Raw genomic sequence first — 18,097 nt, forward strand, 5'->3', positions numbered from 1 at the left:
AACGAACGCTGTATCGCCAAATTATGACGCGAGTTACTTATTTGCCAGTCATAAAAAAAACATTGGATGACAGCGAGACATGACAATTATTCAAAAAGCCATCAACGACCACATGGGGACCCACCTTGCGGGGTGAGCCGTATTGCAGCTCAGTGGGGTTCGTTCCCGGTACGCAAGTTGTGCCGGATGGCTTTGCAGCCATTGCCATCATCATCATCATTGGATTAACCTATCAACCATGGACAGGAAGGTTTTATCCTAGCCAGGCGTGGTGGCCCATGCAAGCCTTTCAATTACATATACGACAATACGGCATGTAAACAAGTAATTTGGCGATACTGCTTCTACGTTGGCAGCGGTGCACAAGGACAACAGAAACTAAAACTCAATGCATTCATCAATATCACTGCAGCCTTAACAGAAAAAAATATATGCCAGGCGACGTTTCGGGCGACGGCCCATATTCATATCACATCAAATGTGTTGATGGTTTAATTAAAAGTGGTTCGTCCGCAAGCAGGCGCACGCATCACTCGCCTGATGAACTTGGAAAGTTCCGCACGCGCAGCAGCGTAACACTTGAAAGTAGACCATGCTGGTATCAATAACGACACCAAACCGTGACAAGAGGCGACGTGGTGTAATTATAACGCTGATAACGACGCCGACGACGTTAACGCCCTGCCCGACGAAACTTTCCCGCCTTGGTAAAGGGCCCAATGATGACGTTACGAAACGCGAGCGAGCAAAGACGTCATTTCGCCCGAAGGGAAATGATATCACGCGTAAGCTGTTGAGTGGAAGTAAGTCCAGGTGTAGAATTTTGACTTCATCATGACCGCGGTAAAATGCACCGATTGTACACTGATGTGATGATTCTTTTGCGTAGTGTATTATACAGGGTGTTTCAAAAAGATGGACCCAATTTCAAAGCAGTATATTTCACGATGGCAACATTGTAATTGTAACATATTGCCATCATGAAATATACTCCTTTGAAATTACAAACGGTTTAATGAGTTATCAAGTTTTACTAACCATTTTATAAATGCGCTATGTGCCCTCCACCTGCTGTAGGGACAACATCGAGATGATAGTTGAATTCGTCCCAAATGCCTCTCAAAGTGTCTTCTTCCACTGAAGTCACCGCTGCCGTGATTCTGTTAAGGGTCATCCATATTAGTCGCTAATGGTGGCACAAAAAGACGGTCTTTGACGTATCCCCACAAGAAAAAGTCGCAGGGTGTGATGTCTGGGGATCTTTGGGGCCAAGAGTGTAGCGCCAAGTCTTGGGGTCCCGTGCGACCTATCCAACATTGGAGGCAGTGTGTCTTGCAAATGACTGAGGCTAGGGGCTGTTTGTGCACTCGGAGAAGCATCTAGCGGTAATCATTTGAACCTTTATGCCCCGCCATTTCAAGCGGTAAGATTTTCTTTCATGGGGCAGTTTCGTGGTTGCAGAGATATAGCGATTTCAAATCGGGAAAATTTTTTTTCACACCCTGTATACTCTTTTTTTCGTCGACCAAGGAACCCACGTGTAAGAGAAAGAGTCCTAGACTCTAAACATCTGACAGTTGACCCTCTGGTTCAGACGAGGCTGATTCTGGCTGATGTGAGACTCAATGTCGAAACCGGCCTAGAGTTTGCCTGGGCTTGAGCCAAATGCCCTCTGTACGACCGATGGGATGTGTTAAATAAATACTTTCTTTTTTTAATCTGGAGATGTTCTTCGAATAAAATTTTGATTTAAAGCTTTCGTGACTGCAGTAATTCATATTCTTAGTTATTTCGGTAAAGTCACATTAAAGGGAAACAACAAAATAATAAATTATATATAAAACAATAAAAAATTCTCATGACGTTTCGACCATAACACAAACGGTCGTCTTCAGGTGTGTTGGTTTGCATTAATTTATTTTTAAACGGTGCATTTATTTATTTATAATAAAAAAACGTTAGCGCCACGCGCAGCGATTTGGCAGTTTATTTAGGACTAGTCCATCTATGTTCTGAAAAGAGGAGGGGGGAGACGAATTTTTTTGTTTTATATATAATTTATTATTTTGTTGTTTCCCTTTAACGTGACTTTACCGAAATAACTAAGAATATGTTCTTCGAATGTTTCAGTTGAAATTTGACCCATGGCGCTTTGATTTTCTGAGGCATTAAGTTGTACTTAAATGAAAGATTATTGTCATTTAACTGAACATATTTTTACGGTATTTTACTTGTTATTCAATTTTGTACTTTTTGATTGTTGAAAAGTTTTCTGTTTCCCAATAGCACCGATTTGCTAACTATTCATATACCAATTAAAAACTGGTCAGCAGAAAACATTAAAAAATATGATTCTAATCAAGGCCCCATCGTGTAGAATGCGGTATTCAACTTGTATTATCCCCTCTGTGACCCATGCTCTTTGAATAAAGGCCATTGCTTGAAATGTCGCTGTTACATTTTTTATTTTAAGACCACTTTTTGACGAATTCTTTTTTTTATAATTGCTAAGCATCGTATTTAGACACTTCTAGAGTGAGTGATAAGACACTTCTAGAGTGAGTGATAAGACACTTTTAGAGTGATAAGACACTTCTAGAGTGAGTGATAAGACACTTCTAGATTGAGTGATAAGACACTTCTAGAGTGAGTGATAAGACACTTCTAGAGTGAGTGATAAGACACTTCTAGAGTGAGTGATAAGACACTTCTAGAGTGATAAGACACTTCTAGAGTGAGTGATAAGACACTTCTAGAGTGAGTGATAAGACACTTCTAGAGTGAGTGATCAGACACTTCTAGAGTGAGTGATAAGACACTTCTAGAGTGAGTGATAAGACACTTCTAGAGTGAGTGATAAGACACTTTTAGAGTGATAAGACACTTCTAGAGTGAGTGATAAGACACTTCTAGATTGAGTGATAAGACACTTCTAGAGTGAGTGATAAGACACTTCTAGAGTGAGTGATAAGACACTTCTAGAGTGAGTGATAAGACACTTCTAAAGTGAGTGATAAGACACTTCTAGAGTGAGTGATAAGACACTTCTAGAGTGAGTGATCAGACACTTCTAGAGTGAGTGATAAGACACTTCTAGAGTGAGTGATAAGACACTTCTAAAGTGAGTGATAAGACACTTCTAGAGTGAGTGATAAGACACTTCTAGAGTGAGTGATAAGACACTTCTAGAGTGAGTGATAAGACACTTCTAGAGTGAGTGATAAGACACTTCTAGAGTGAGTGATAAGACACTTAGAGTGATAAGACACTTCTAGAGTGAGTGATAAGACACTTCTAGAGTGAGTGATAAGACACTTCTAAAGTGAGTGATAAGACACTTCTAGAGTGAGTGATAAGACACTTCTAGAGTGAGTGATCAGACACTTCTAGAGTGAGTGATATGACACTTCTAAAGTAAGTGATAAGACACTTCTAGAGTGAGTGATAAGACACTTCTAGAGTGAGTGATAAGACACTTCTAGAGTGAGTGATAAGACACTTCTAGAGTGAGTGATAAGACACTTCTAGAGTGAGTGATAAGACACTTCTAAAGTGAGTGATAAGACACTTCTAGAGTGAGGGATAAGACACTTCTAGAGTGAGTGATAAGACACTTCTAGAGTGAGTGATAAGACACTTCTAGAGTGAGTGATAAGACACTTCTAGATTGAGTGATAAGACACTTCTAGAGTGAGTGATAAGACACTTCTAGAGTGATAAGACACTTCTAGAGTGAGTGATAAGACACTTCTAGAGTGAGTGATAAGACACTTCTAAAGTGAGTGATAAGACACTTCTAGAGTGAGTGATAAGACACTTCTAGAGTGAGTGATAAGACACTTCTAGAGTGAGTGATAAGACACTTCTAGATTGAGTGATAAGACACTTCTAGAGTGAGTGATAAGACACTTCTAGAGTGATAAGACACTTCTAGAGTGAGTGATAAGACACTTCTAGAGTGAGTGATAAGACACTTCTAAAGTGAGTGATAAGACACTTCTAGAGTGAGTGATAAGACACTTCTAGAGTGAGTGATAAGACACTTCTAGAGTGAGTGATAAGACACTTCTAAAGTGAGTGATAAGACACTTCTAGAGTGAGTGATAAGACACTTCTAGAGTGATAAGACACTTCTAGAGTGAGTGATAAGACACTTCTAGAGTGAGTGATAAGACACTTCTAGAGTGAGTGATAAGACACTTAGAGTGATAAGACACTTCTAGAGTGAGTGATAAGACACTTCTAGAGTGAGTGATAAGACACTTCTAAAGTGAGTGATAAGACACTTCTAGAGTGAGTGATAAGACACTTCTAGAGTGAGTGATCAGACACTTCTAGAGTGAGTGATATGACACTTCTAAAGTAAGTGATAAGACACTTCTAGAGTGAGTGATAAGACACTTCTAGAGTGAGTGATAAGACACTTCTAGAGTGAGTGATAAGACACTTCTAGAGTGAGTGATAAGACACTTAGAGTGATAAGACACTTCTAGAGTGAGTGATAAGACACTTCTAGAGTGAGTGATAAGACACTTCTAAAGTGAGTGATAAGACACTTCTAGAGTGAGGGATAAGACACTTCTAGAGTGAGTGATAAGACACTTCTAGAGTGAGTGATAAGACACTTCTAGAGTGAGTGATAAGACACTTCTAGATTGAGTGATAAGACACTTCTAGAGTGAGTGATAAGACACTTCTAGAGTGATAAGACACTTCTAGAGTGAGTGATAAGACACTTCTAGAGTGAGTGATAAGACACTTCTAAAGTGAGTGATAAGACACTTCTAGAGTGAGTGATAAGACACTTCTAGAGTGAGTGATAAGACACTTCTAGAGTGAGTGATAAGACACTTCTAGATTGAGTGATAAGACACTTCTAGAGTGAGTGATAAGACACTTCTAGAGTGATAAGACACTTCTAGAGTGAGTGATAAGACACTTCTAGAGTGAGTGATAAGACACTTCTAAAGTGAGTGATAAGACACTTCTAGAGTGAGTGATAAGACACTTCTAGAGTGAGTGATAAGACACTTCTAGAGTGAGTGATAAGACACTTCTAAAGTGAGTGATAAGACACTTCTAGAGTGAGTGATAAGACACTTCTAGAGTGAGTGATAAGACACTTCTAAAGTGAGTGATAAGACACTTCTAGAGTGAGTGATAAGACACTTCTAGAGTGAGTGATAAGACACTTCTAGATTGAGTGATAAGACACTTCTAGAGTGAGTGATAAGACACTTCTAGAGTGATAAGACACTTCTAGAGTGAGTGATAAGACACTTCTAGAGTGAGTGATAAGACACTTCTAAAGTGAGTGATAAGACACTTCTAGAGTGAGTGATAAGACACTTCTAGAGTGAGTGATAAGACACTTCTAGAGTGAGTGATAAGACACTTCTAGATTGAGTGATAAGACACTTCTAGAGTGAGTGATAAGACACTTCTAGAGTGATAAGACACTTCTAGAGTGAGTGATAAGACACTTCTAGAGTGAGTGATAAGACACTTCTAAAGTGAGTGATAAGACACTTCTAGAGTGAGTGATAAGACACTTCTAGAGTGAGTGATAAGACACTTCTAGAGTGAGTGATAAGACACTTCTAAAGTGAGTGATAAGACACTTCTAGAGTGAGTGATAAGACACTTCTAGAGTGAGTGATAAGACACTTCTAAAGTGAGTGATAAGACACTTCTAGAGTGAGTGATAAGACACTTCTAGAGTGATAAGACACTTCTAGAGTGAGTGATAATACACTTCTAGATTGAGTGATAAGACACTTCTAGAGTGAGTGATAAAACACTTCTAGAGTGAGTGATAAGACACTTCTAGAGTGAGTGATAAGACACTTCTAGAGTGATAAGACACTTCTAGAGTGAGTGATAATACACTTCTAGATTGAGTGATAAGACACTTCTAGAGTGAGTGATAAAACACTTCTAGAGTGAGTGATAAGACACTTCTAGAGTGAGTGATAAGACACTTCTAGAGTGAGTGACAAGACACTTCTAGAGTGAGTGATAAGACACTTCTAGAGTGAGTGATAAGACACTTCTAGAGTGATAAGACACTTCTAGAGTGAGTGATAAGACACTTAGAGTGAGTGATCAGACACTTCTAGAGCGAGTGATAAAACACTTCTAGAGTGAGTGATAAGACACTTCTAGAGCGAGTGATAAGACACTTCTACAGTGAGTGATAAGACGCTTCTAGAGTGAGTGATAAGACACTTCTAGAGTGAGTGATAAGACACTTCTAGAGTGATAAGACACTTCTAGAGTGAGTGATAAGACACTTAGAGTGAGTGACAAGACACTTCTAGAGCGAGTGATAAGACACTTCTAGAGCGAGTGATAAGACACAAAGGTGCATCTATTGTAGCGACATCGTCTCTGGCTTACACATCTACCGGGTATCCACTTGACTCTGTATTGTCTAGGAGTAAGTCCACCCACATTTCCACAAACTGCTGGGAGTTGCCTCGCTCTGCCTCACAGTTAGAATTCTCCTCCTGCTTCATGTTGCCTCCATCGATGTGAAGGTTCCATTTTGGAGTTGAATCTTCATCTTCACATTTTACCTTCACTTCTTCGCTCTTCACCATCACTCCTTCACATTTCACCTCGATACCTTTAATAGTGTCCAAGCTGGGATTTTCTTCCGGTTCTTGTTTCATGAGGGATGGGCTCATGGCGGCACTTTGACTTTCACAAGCCGATTTCAGACTCCACTCCTTGTGGATCTTCTGATGCTTGTGTGTTTTCTGGTGTACTTTAAGATGTGGTGACTGTGCAAACGCCTTCCTACACAGAGTCCACCTGAAGGGTTTATCTCCCGTGTGTGTTCTCTGGTGTATTACAAGAGCAGATGACTGTAAAAATGCTTTCCCACAAACACTGCACTTGAAGGGTTTCTCTCTCGTGTGTGTTCTCTGGTGTGTTACAAGGGCAGATGAATGTGCAAACGCCTTCCCACACACATTGCACTTGAAGGGTTTCTCTCCTGTGTGAGTTCTCTTGTGCCGTGTCAAATTTCAAGTACGATCCGTGCTGTATGCACACCGGTCGCAATGTTGCCTTGTAGTACTGAGCTGCGCCGAGTGCCTTTGCTCCATCAGACCAATTCTGCAGAGGAAGCGTCAGAGGAAGCATCAGCTGCAGACAGAAAAAAATAATATCCACACCATCTACACGTCAGTATCGATGCACAGAGGAAAGCATATATACACAGTAACCGGTGACTTACACGTCTATACTTATTCATATATTCATGATATAGTGGAAAAGTGACCCAAATTCATCACACGGGATGTTATGGCACAGTTTAACACGTAGGCTTTCGCGACCAATATTCATAATAAAGGTTTTCGGGTTAGATCGCGTTATTTATAAATGTGTCATAACCCTCCACCACCCGACATGGCCAATCAGCAAAAAAAGTGTCACGTTGACAAAAGACAAATAGTTCACTACTATAGCCCACCGGTGTGTTGAAGAGTGAATCCACAACATTTACAGTTTGAGTACGACGTTTTGCTGGTAAATACATCCAGCATCATCGGGCAATTCGCCAGAATGGTAAAGCCCTCGCTTGCTCCCGGTTTTATATAGAGCAGCAGGGTGACGTCATCATTTAACTCATATCAGGTGCAGTGATTAGAGGCGGAGGGGGGGTATTGTAATTATATAATCGATTAGTAATCAGTCAATGGTTATGATTAGTAATGAGTTGTAGATTAGTAATTAGTTGTAATGTGTGTTAGTGATTATATGCTATGTTAGTAATCCGTAAATTAGCATGTGTTTCCCCTATAAGGAATTGTAATGTGCATTCATATTCTTAGCTCCCTCGGCAAAGCCACGCCGAAGGGAAACAACAAAACATATATTCTGTTATTTTATTGCTTCCCCCCAACGCGACTCCACCGAAAGAGCCAAGAACATGAATGCCCCCCCACCCCCACTGGCTCCACCAGTGTCACACTCTGGCATGGTTCACAGGTGGTGGTGTGTCCACACCCACGCCTGGCCACCTTCACCTGCTTAGTATTAATGCTTCCTCACTCCACCAAGCAGTTAATTGAGGATCAATACAACACAGCCGAGGCTGCATGTCTCTCTCTCTCCTCGTGTGGATTTCCTTCCCGATCCCCCGGTTTCCCCTCTACATGTAGAGAATGAACATCGCCACACGTCTAGAGTGAACACCGCCACACGTCTAGAGTGAACACCGCCACGCGTCTAGAGTGAACACCGCCACACGTCGAGTGAACACCGCCATGCGTCTATAGTGAACACCGCCACATGTCTAGAGTGAACACCGCCACGCGTCTAGAGTGAACACCGCCACGCGTCTAGAGTGAACACCGCCACGCGTCTAGAGTGAACACCGCCACGCGTCTAGAGTGAACACCACCACGCTGTTGACAAGCCTCACCTTCTTCTTGGTTCTTTCGGTAAAGTCACATAGAATGGAAACAAAGTCATACAAATAAAACATAATCAAATAAAATAAAATTCTCATGACGTTTCGGCCACAACACAAGTAGCCTTCTTCACGTGAAGGAACAGAACTGTCGGGACAACAGCGCTTCAATGAACGCTGCTAAGATTTGTAGCGTCTTTTAAGCTAGGTGAGAGAAGTGAAGCGCGTTGAAATAGCTGAGGGATTAGCTTGTGACTGGTCACAGAAACAGCTATGTTAAAGTCAAAGTTTACATATCAACAGAGGCATGTAGTATATGGATGCTAAAGGGCTGCAACTACCCAACTATCATACAGTAAACCAATATGAAAAAACTAAGTCGAAATTACATCAATATAATAAATGTACTCAATATATTCTTCAATAAGCTGAGCTATTAACACAAAGCAACTGGGTATACACTACACTATATAATGAATACTATATAGTAAACCAATAAAAAACTAAAATATAAACTACCTCAATGTTATCAATAGACTCTATATACTCTCCAATCAGCTGAGCCAACAACAATAAGTCGTTATATATCACAATGCTATATGGCGAAAAATTGGGTGGCGGTTTCTTCCCCTCAACGTCAGCACCACGAACAGCGACGAGCCCCGTTCAGACGGACGAGTCCATCCATGCTCGGAACGGAGGAGGGGGGAGAGAAACAGCCACGATGCGCTGTTATACTCCATGTTATAAACCATACCATTAACCGTGGTGTGCCAGCAAAAGAGCTGCGGTCTGAAGGTCACCGTAAAATACAATTAATTAAGAGCCGAAATGGTTTAAAACATCTTTCCAATGGTTACTAAGCCAGAATCCATCTTCTCGGTTGAAATTGTCTCTGTGCATGTATATGTGGATGGCCTCATGAACGAGTCTCTCATGGTAGCCGGTTGGCTTGCAAAGAACCTCCGTCTTGGAGAAGTCAATGTCATGTGAGCCCACTGAATTATAACAGTGATTTGCCACGGCAGAGGAGTTCGTCCTACCGTGTTTCAAGTCTGCTTTATGTTCGCGGATGCGGTCCGAGATATGTCGTTTGGATTCTCCAATGTAGCTGCTACCACAGAGGTACTTTAGTTTGTAAACACCCGGGTACTGTATGTCTGGAACAGCATCTTTTACAGATGGAACCAGATCACGGATTTTATGTACTGTGTTGAATCAGACCTGGATCTTGTGTTAATTCAGGATTTTGGAGATCTTTTTAGTGACCCCTGCAATGTAGGGTAAGGTGATGGTTTTGAGTGGCTCCTCAAGAGGATCCTTCTTCATGACTGGAGTGACGGCTTTGCTGATTGTGTAGTCGGAGTAACCATTAGCCCTGAGAGCCTGGTGTACGTGCTTGAGTTCACTGGCAATGTGTTCCTGGTAGGAAATGCATTGGGCTCTATGGTATAGAGTCTTGATGAGGGAGTTCTTCTGGGCTGGATGGTGGTGGGAATCCGGTTTCAAGTAAGCATCTGTATGGGTAGCTTTCCTGTAGACAGAGTGGCTCATTGAAACATCAGGTCTCCTTTTAATTAAGACATCCAAAAAGGGTAGCTTGCCATCTTTTTCAACCTCCATGGTAAATCTGATGGCTGGGTGTATGGAATTGATGTGGTCGAGGAATTGGTCTAGAGCAGGCTGGCCATGTGGCCAGATGACAAAAGTCCGTCATTTGTTGTGTGTAGGGAGAGGGAGATGGGTCACTGTGTGTGTGCAATATAAACGGAGTTAATCCTTTTGTTGCGTAGACTTTAACATAGCTATTTCTGTGACCAGTCACAAGCTAATCCCTCAGCTTTTTCAATGCTAAATTCTCCTGTTTGATTTGTACTAGGTGCCTCTGTGGATGTGTAGGCTTTGACTTTAACATAGCTATTTCTTTGACCAGTCACAAGCTAATCCCTCAGCTGTTTCAATGATAAATTCTCCTGTTTGATATGTAAACCCCTTGGTCAAGGTGCCTCACTTCTCTCAACCAGCTTAAAAAGACGCTACGAATCTTAGCAGCGTTCAATGAAGCTCTGTCGTCCCGACAGTTTTGTTCCTTCACCTGAAGAAGGCTACTTGTATTGTGGCCGAAACGTCGTGAGAATTTGATTGTCTTATTTTATTTTATTATTTTATTCTCATTCTATGTGATTTTACCGAAAGAACCAAAGAAGATGAATCCTTGCAGTCACGAAAGCTTTAAATCGAAATTTAACCGCCTCTACGGGGAGGGATTCCACACAACCTTAAGATCATTCAACAAACTCCGGGACAACAAAGCTCAACTAATCTAGTCTCTCACCTTTCTGAAGAAATGCCGCGACTCTAAGGTAATACCAACCGCATTTACACTAACCTCTGCTGCTGCAACTTCTGTCAATGCAAAACGAATTCCAGCTAGAACCAGCTTCGCTCTTATCTCAGAAAAAATCAGACTTACACGCACCGAACTCGATCAGTTAGACAAGACACTCTACAAATCACACTTAACATTGACAGCAAAAATGTCTACATCGGATTGGGAACATGTAGACAATATGAGTGCCTCTTCAGCTGCCACTATGTCGACAAAATATAGGAAAATTTGATTTCCAAATTCAATCACCCCTCCAACAAAAAATCAGATCCACACACCGAAAAGATAGACGTTAACAAAGTCGTATTAATCGCAGTAACAGTTCCATTTCTGATGGCCTGAAATCCGTTTTAGCTAAAGGTCTAAACTTTGCTGTCACACCGAGACACATCCCAGTTAATGATATCATTGCCCATGTAGACGTTGCACTCAAGGGCTTGAGTCACATCTCTGCAGACGTAGCAAGATCTGAAATCGCTGCAACCCTCAAAAACGCTAAGATGCCACCAAGCAACATCAGCAAAGATGAACGCTTTGAATAATCTCAATTAAAAAAGAGAGATGATATTGTCATCCTCTCAGCCGACAAGGGCAATGTCACTGTCATCATGGACAAAACAGAATATAACAACAAAATTCAAGAACTACTCAACGATGGCAGCTATACAAAAATAAAAAGAGATCCCACCAACAGCCTGGTTACCAAAACGAACAAAATCATCTCTGATTCAACAGCATTAATTGATCAGACCAAACAGTTCTCGTTGAAACCCTCTGCTGCCAGACCACCAAGATTATATGGCCGTCCAAAGATACACAAAGAAGATACACCCTTCGTCTTATCGTCTCTACTATCAACTCCCCCACCTATAAACTGGCACGTTTTCTTGCTGATATACTGCGACCTTTCAATGGAAAAACCACCTCTGCGGTACTAAATTCTATTCACCTGGTATCGACAATCAAAGGCATTTCCCTGTCCCCAGACGACCTGCTTGTCAGTTTTGATGTGGTGTCCTTGTTCACCAAAGTTCCGGTACCTGACACCATCGCAATCATTGAAGACTTGGTTCATCAAGGACTGCATACTGATGTACCCCCCCTGGTGAGACATTGCTTAACCAACACATACTTCACCTGGAATGGAACTTTCTACAAACAGACTGAGGGCACCCCAATGGGCTCCCCCCTGTCTCCGGTTGTAGCCAACGTATTCATGGAAATGAAGCTGACGCCATCCAGACTGCCACTCTATGCCCGACCTTATGGAAGAGGTACGTGGATGACACTTTTGTCATTTGGCCACATGGCCAGCCTGCTCTAGACCAATTCCGCGACCACATCAATTCCATACACCCAGCCATCAGATTTACCATGGAGGTCAAAAAAGATGGCAAGCTACCATTTTGGATGTCTTAATTAAAAGGAGACCTGATGGTTCAATGAGCCACTCTGTCTACAGGAAAGCTACTCATACAGATGCTTACTTGAAACCGGATTCCCACCACCATCCATCCCAGAAGAACTCCCTCATCAAGACTCTATACCAGGGGTCGGGAACCTATGGCTCGCGAGCCAGATGTGGCTCTTTTGATGATTGCATATGGCTCGCAGATAAAACAAAATATTCTCACTTGTTTTAATCCATCCATCGATTTTTCACTGCGCATGTCCTGTTCAGGGCTGCAGGAGCAATTGTCCATTATTTTAATTGGATGATACTGGCCTACGTTTGCCGTTGCTGGGTAAAACAGGTAAACGCCCCCTTTTGAATCAGTCTGAGACTGCGTCTGCTCGGTCATTAGCTCAAAGCTAACCCTTCGACGAAGAAGATGGCGAAAAGAAAAAAAGACGACGAGTATCGTACATTTCAGGACGAATGGACCGAAGAATTCGCCTTTGTGGAGAGAGCGGGTTCTGCGGTGTGTCTAATTTGCAATGACAAAATTACATCGTTGAAACGGTCGAATGTAAAGCGGCACTTCGACACGCGCCACGCTACCTTTGCATCAAAATACCCTGCGGGAGACAGCAGAAAGAAAGCGTGCCAAGAGCTTCTGAGCAGGGTGCAAGCTAGTCAGCAGCAACTCCGCGTATGGACCCGGCAAGGTGACTATAATTCGGCTAGCTTTGCTGGTTCTTTAGCAATAGTGAGGAACGGAAAACCATTCACAGATGGCGAGTATGCTAAAACGTTCATGCTGGATGTAGCCAATGAACTTTTTGATGATCTTCCGAACAAAGACAAGATAATCAAACGGATACAAGACATGCCTCTGTCGGCAAGAACTGTTCATGATCGTACCATCGTGATGGCAAACAAAGTGGAGGAAACGCAAGTGAAGGACATAAATGCAGCGCCGTTCTTTTCTCTGGCTTTGGATGAGTCAACAGACGTGAGCCATTTGTCGCAGTTCAGCGTGATTGCAAGATATGCTGTTGGTGACACACTGCGCGAAGAAAGTCTTGCTGTTCTGCCATTAAAAGGGTCCACAAGAGGTGAGGATTTATTCAAGTCTTTCATGGAGTTTGCTCAAGAAAAAAGTCTACCTATGGATAAACTTCTCTCAGTGTGTACTGATGGTGCTCCGTGTATGGTGGGGAAAAACAAAGGATTTGTGGCGCTTCTCCGTGAACATGAAAATAGACCCATCCTAAGTTTCCATTGCATTATACACCAGGAGGCACTTTGTGCTCAGATGTGTGACAGGCAGTTTGGCGAAGTGATGTCGCTGGTCATTCGTGTGATCAACTTTATTGTTGCCCAAGCCTTAAATGATCGCCAGTTTAAAACACTGCTGGATGAAGTTGTAAATAACTATCCTGGTCTGCTTTTGCACAGCAATGTGCGTTGGTTGTCAAGAGGGAAGGTGCTTAGCCGTTTTGCGGCTTGCCTGAACGAAATCCGGACTTTCCTTGAAATGAAAGGCGTCGGGCATCCTGAGCTAGCCGACACCGAGTGGCTCCTCAAGTTTTACTATCTCGTAGATCTGACTGAACATCTGAACCAGCTCAACGTGAAAATGCAAGGCATTGGAAATACAGTGTTATCCCTTCAACAAGCTGTATTTGCTTTTGAAAACAAGCTGGAGCTTTTCATCACGGATCTTGAAACAGGTCGTTTACTACATTTTGAAAAACTGAGCCAATTTAAAGATGCATGCACAGCAAGTGAGCCCATTCAAAACCTTGATCTCCACCAGCTAGCTGGCTGCACATCCAGTCTCCTACAGTCCTTCAAAGCACGCTTTGGAGAATTTCGTGAGCACACTCGTCTTTTTAAGTTCATCACCCATCCAAACGAGTGTTCACTGAACACAGCCGACCTGAATTACATCCCTGGTGTCTCCGTCAGAGATTTTGAAGCAGAAGTGGCTGACCTGAAGGCCTCAGACATGTGGGTGAATAAGTTCAAGTCACTGAATGAAGATTTGGAAAGAATCACACGACAGAAAGCGGAGTTGGCGAGCAAGCACATGTGGACAGAAATGAAAAAACTCCAACCCGAAGACCATCTGATTCTCAAAACTTGGAACGCGCTTCCTGTCACATACCACACACTGCAGCGTGTGAGTATTGCTGTATTGACCATGTTTGGATCTACGTATGCATGTGAGCAGTCATTCTCACATCTTAAAAACATCAAGTCCAACCTACGATCACGTTTAACGGATGAAACCCTCAACGCTTGCATGAAGCTTAACCTCACCAAGTACCAACCCGACTACAAAGACATCAGCAAATCCATGCAGCACCAGAAGTCGCATTAATGGTGAGTGTTATAACAACATTATTTAAAAGAATAAATTCAGAGGCTTATTATACTGACATTTAGTTGAATTCACTTTTAAAATATATTATATGGCTCTCACTGAAATAAATTTCCAAATTTTTTGCTTTCATGGCTCTCTTAGTCAAAAAGGTTCCCGACCCCTGCTCTATACCATAGAGCCCAATGCATTTCCAACCAGGAACACATTGCCAGTAAACTCAAGCACGTACACCAGGCTCTCAGGGCTAATGGTTACTCCGACTACACAATCCGCAAAGCCATCACTCCAGTCATGAAGAAGGATCCTGAGGAGCCACTCAAAACCATCACCTTACCCTACATTGCAGGAGATTACTAAAAAGATATAAAAAATCCTGAATAAACACAAGATCCAGGTTCGATTCAACACAGTACATAAAATCCGTGATCTGGTTCCATGTGTAAAAGATGCTGTTCCAGACATACAGTACCCGGGTGTTTACAAACTAAAGTGCCTCTGTGGTAGCAGCTACATTGGAGAAACCAAACGACATATCTCGGACCGCATCCGCGAACATAAAGCAGACTTGAAACACGGTAGGACGAACTCCTCTTCCGTGGCAGATCACTGTTATAATTCAGTGGGCTCACATGACATTGACTTCTCCAAGACGGAGGGTCTTTGCAAGCCAACCGGCTACCATGAGAGATTCGTTCATGAGGCCATCCACATACACAAGCACAGAGATCATTTCTCCCCCCTCCTCCGTTCCGAGCATGGATGGACTCGTCCGTCTGAACGGGGCGCGTAGCTATCCGTGGTGCTAAAGTTGAGGGTAAGATTCCACCCATTTTTTCGCCATATGGCATTGTGATATATAACGACTTATTGTTGGTGTCTGAGCTGATTAGAGAGTATATAGAGTTTATTGATAAGTTTTTTATTGGTTTACTATATGGTATTCATTATATAGTGTAGTGTATACCCAGTTGCTTTGTGTTAATAGCTGAGCTTATTAAATAATATATTGAGTACATTTATTATGATAGTTGGGTAGTTGCAGCCCTTCAGCGTCCATATACTAAATGCCTCTGTTGATATGTAAACTTTGACTTTAACATAGCTATTTCTGTGACCAGTCACAAGCTAATCCCTCAGCTATTTCAATGCTAAATTACCCTGTTTGATGTGTAAACTCCTTTGCCAAGGCGCTTCACTTCTCCCACCTAGCTTAAAAGACGCTACGAATCTTAGCAGCGTTCATTGAAGCGCTGTCGTCCCGACAGTTCTGTTCCTTCACCTGACGAAGGCTACTTGTGTTGTGGCCGAAACGTCGTGAGAATTGTATTTTTTTGTTTCATTTTTATTTGTATTACTTTATTCCATTCTACGTGGTGGTGACTTTACCGAAAGAACCATGAAGATGAATCCCTGCAGTCACGAAAGCTTTAAATTGAAAGCCTCACCTTGTGTTGTTGTTGTGGGCAGGTCGTTTCTGAAAACTAGAGCGGTATAGCAGCTCAAGCGGGCTTGGCCTGGTAACAAAAGAAAATTAAAACTGCGTTAATATTTACAATAAAACAAAGTTACAAAGTGGCTAGCCGGGTGAAGACAAATTAAACTTAAGCGAGATAAATTTTTATTTAAAGCTTTCGTGACTGCAGTAATTCATATTCTTAGTTTTTTCGGTAAAGTCACGTTGAAGAGAAACAACAAAATATATATATAAAAAACAATAAAAAAATATTAAGCGAGATAATTAAAGTGAATGCAATCAGGCGAGGGCAGGAGGCAAGGCCCCGCGTGGCTAGGCCCTGCGTTGTAAAGTTACAACCTGGACATCGATTCCCATGCTCGCTGCTACTCAATTGACATCCCTACGAGAGAGAGAAGCTCTACGTTGGTAAACAACAACAACTACCACAACAACCACCACCACCACAACCGCGATGCGAATTTCTCACCTCAGATGTCAGTGCACGGGCGGAGGCAACTCCCTGTTACCTCGCGACGTCACGCGGCAGCAGGTGACATGACGTCACTTCCGGGAGACATTGCTCTCCTCTCACAATGAGCCTCTACAACTGAATAAATTATATTCTTAGTTTTTTCGGTAAAGTCACGTTGAAGAGAAACAACAAAATATATATATAAAACAATAAAAAATTCTCACGACGTTTCGACCATAACTCAAACGGTCATCTTCAGGTGTGTTGGTTTGCATAAATTTATTTTTAAACGGCGCATTTATTTATTTATAAAAAACGTTAGCGTCACGCGCAACGATTGGCAGTTTGCCCAGGACTAGTCCATCTATTTTTTGAAAAGAGGAGGGGGGAGACGAAATTTGTTTTTATGTATGCTGTCTGAAAGCCACTGTAAGCGTGAACAATCAATCAAGAGCTGAAATGATTTATCAAATCTTTCCAATGATTGCTAAGATAGAATCCATCTTCTCGGTTGAAATTGTCTCTGTGCTTGTATATGTGGATAGCCTCATGAACGAATCTCTCATGGAAGCCAGATGGCTTACAAAGAACCTCCGTCTTGGAAAAGTCAATGGCATGTGAGCCTACTGAATTAGAACAATGATCTGCTACGGCCGAGGTGTTGGTCCTACCGTGTTTATAACGCAAACGTTATTTTTTATATATATAAATAAATAAATATGCCGTTTTCAAAATAAATTTATGCAAACTGACACACCTGATGATGACCGTTTGAGTTATGGTCGAAACGTCGTGAGAATTTTTTATTGTTTTATATATATTTTGTTATTTTGTTGTTTCTCTTCAACGTGACTTTACCGAAAAAACTAAGAATATAATTTATTCAGTTACAGAGCCGCTTGTGGGAGGGAAGTGACGTCATACTACTTCCTGCTGCCGCGAGGTAACAGGAAGCTACCGTGTGCCCGCTTGCACTGAAATCCGAGGTGAGAAATTCTCATCGTTGTGGTGGTGGTGGTTGTGGTGGTCGTGGTAGTTGTTGTTGTTTACCAAGGTAGAACCTCTCTCTCTCTCGTAGGGATGTCAGTTGAGTAGCAGCGAGCACGGGAATCGATGTCCAGGTTGGAACTTTACAACGCAGGGCCTAGCCACGCAGGGCCTTGCCTCCTGCCCTCGTCTGATTGCGTTCACTTTAATTATCTCGCTTAAGTTTAATTTGTCTTCACCCGGCTCGCCACTTTGTAACTTTGTTTTATTGTAAATATTCACGCAGTTTTTATTTTCTTTTGTTAGCAGGCCAAGCCCGCTTGAGCTGCTATACCGCTCTTGTTATCAGAAGCGACCTGCCCACAACAACACAAGGTGAGGCTTTGTCAACGTGTGTGAATGTTTTGACTTAAAATTTTGGTGACTGCAGGAATTAATATTCTTGGTTCTTTCGGTAAAGTCACGTAGATAGAAAATAAAATAAAAATAACAATAAAATTAAATGAAAAATTGAAAATAAAGCAAAAAACCCACGAGGTTTCGATCGCAACACAAGTGGTCTTTATCTTATTAAATTTAATCTGTTATTTTTATTTTC

General features: G+C 42.0%; 1 long non-coding RNA gene across 1 annotated transcript; it reads right to left on the reverse strand.

Moving 5' to 3' along the window:
- Window positions 1-469: 469 nt before the first annotated feature.
- LOC142921814 (uncharacterized) lies at window positions 470-16,760 on the reverse strand. Its single transcript, XR_012939668.1, has 3 exons — window positions 16,528-16,760; window positions 16,030-16,098; window positions 470-7,122 (listed from the first exon to the last, which is right to left on the reverse strand). It is a non-coding gene; the product is annotated as an uncharacterized LOC142921814 (long non-coding RNA).
- Between the last annotated feature and the right edge of the window lie 1,337 nt (window positions 16,761-18,097).

Source organism: Petromyzon marinus, unplaced genomic scaffold (assembly GCF_048934315.1).
Source record: "Petromyzon marinus isolate PM22_M1 ecotype Great Lakes invasive population unplaced genomic scaffold, UKy_Petmar_22M1.pri1.0 PM_G_Scaffold_9, whole genome shotgun sequence".
NCBI classification, from domain to species: domain Eukaryota; kingdom Metazoa; phylum Chordata; class Hyperoartia; order Petromyzontiformes; family Petromyzontidae; genus Petromyzon; species Petromyzon marinus.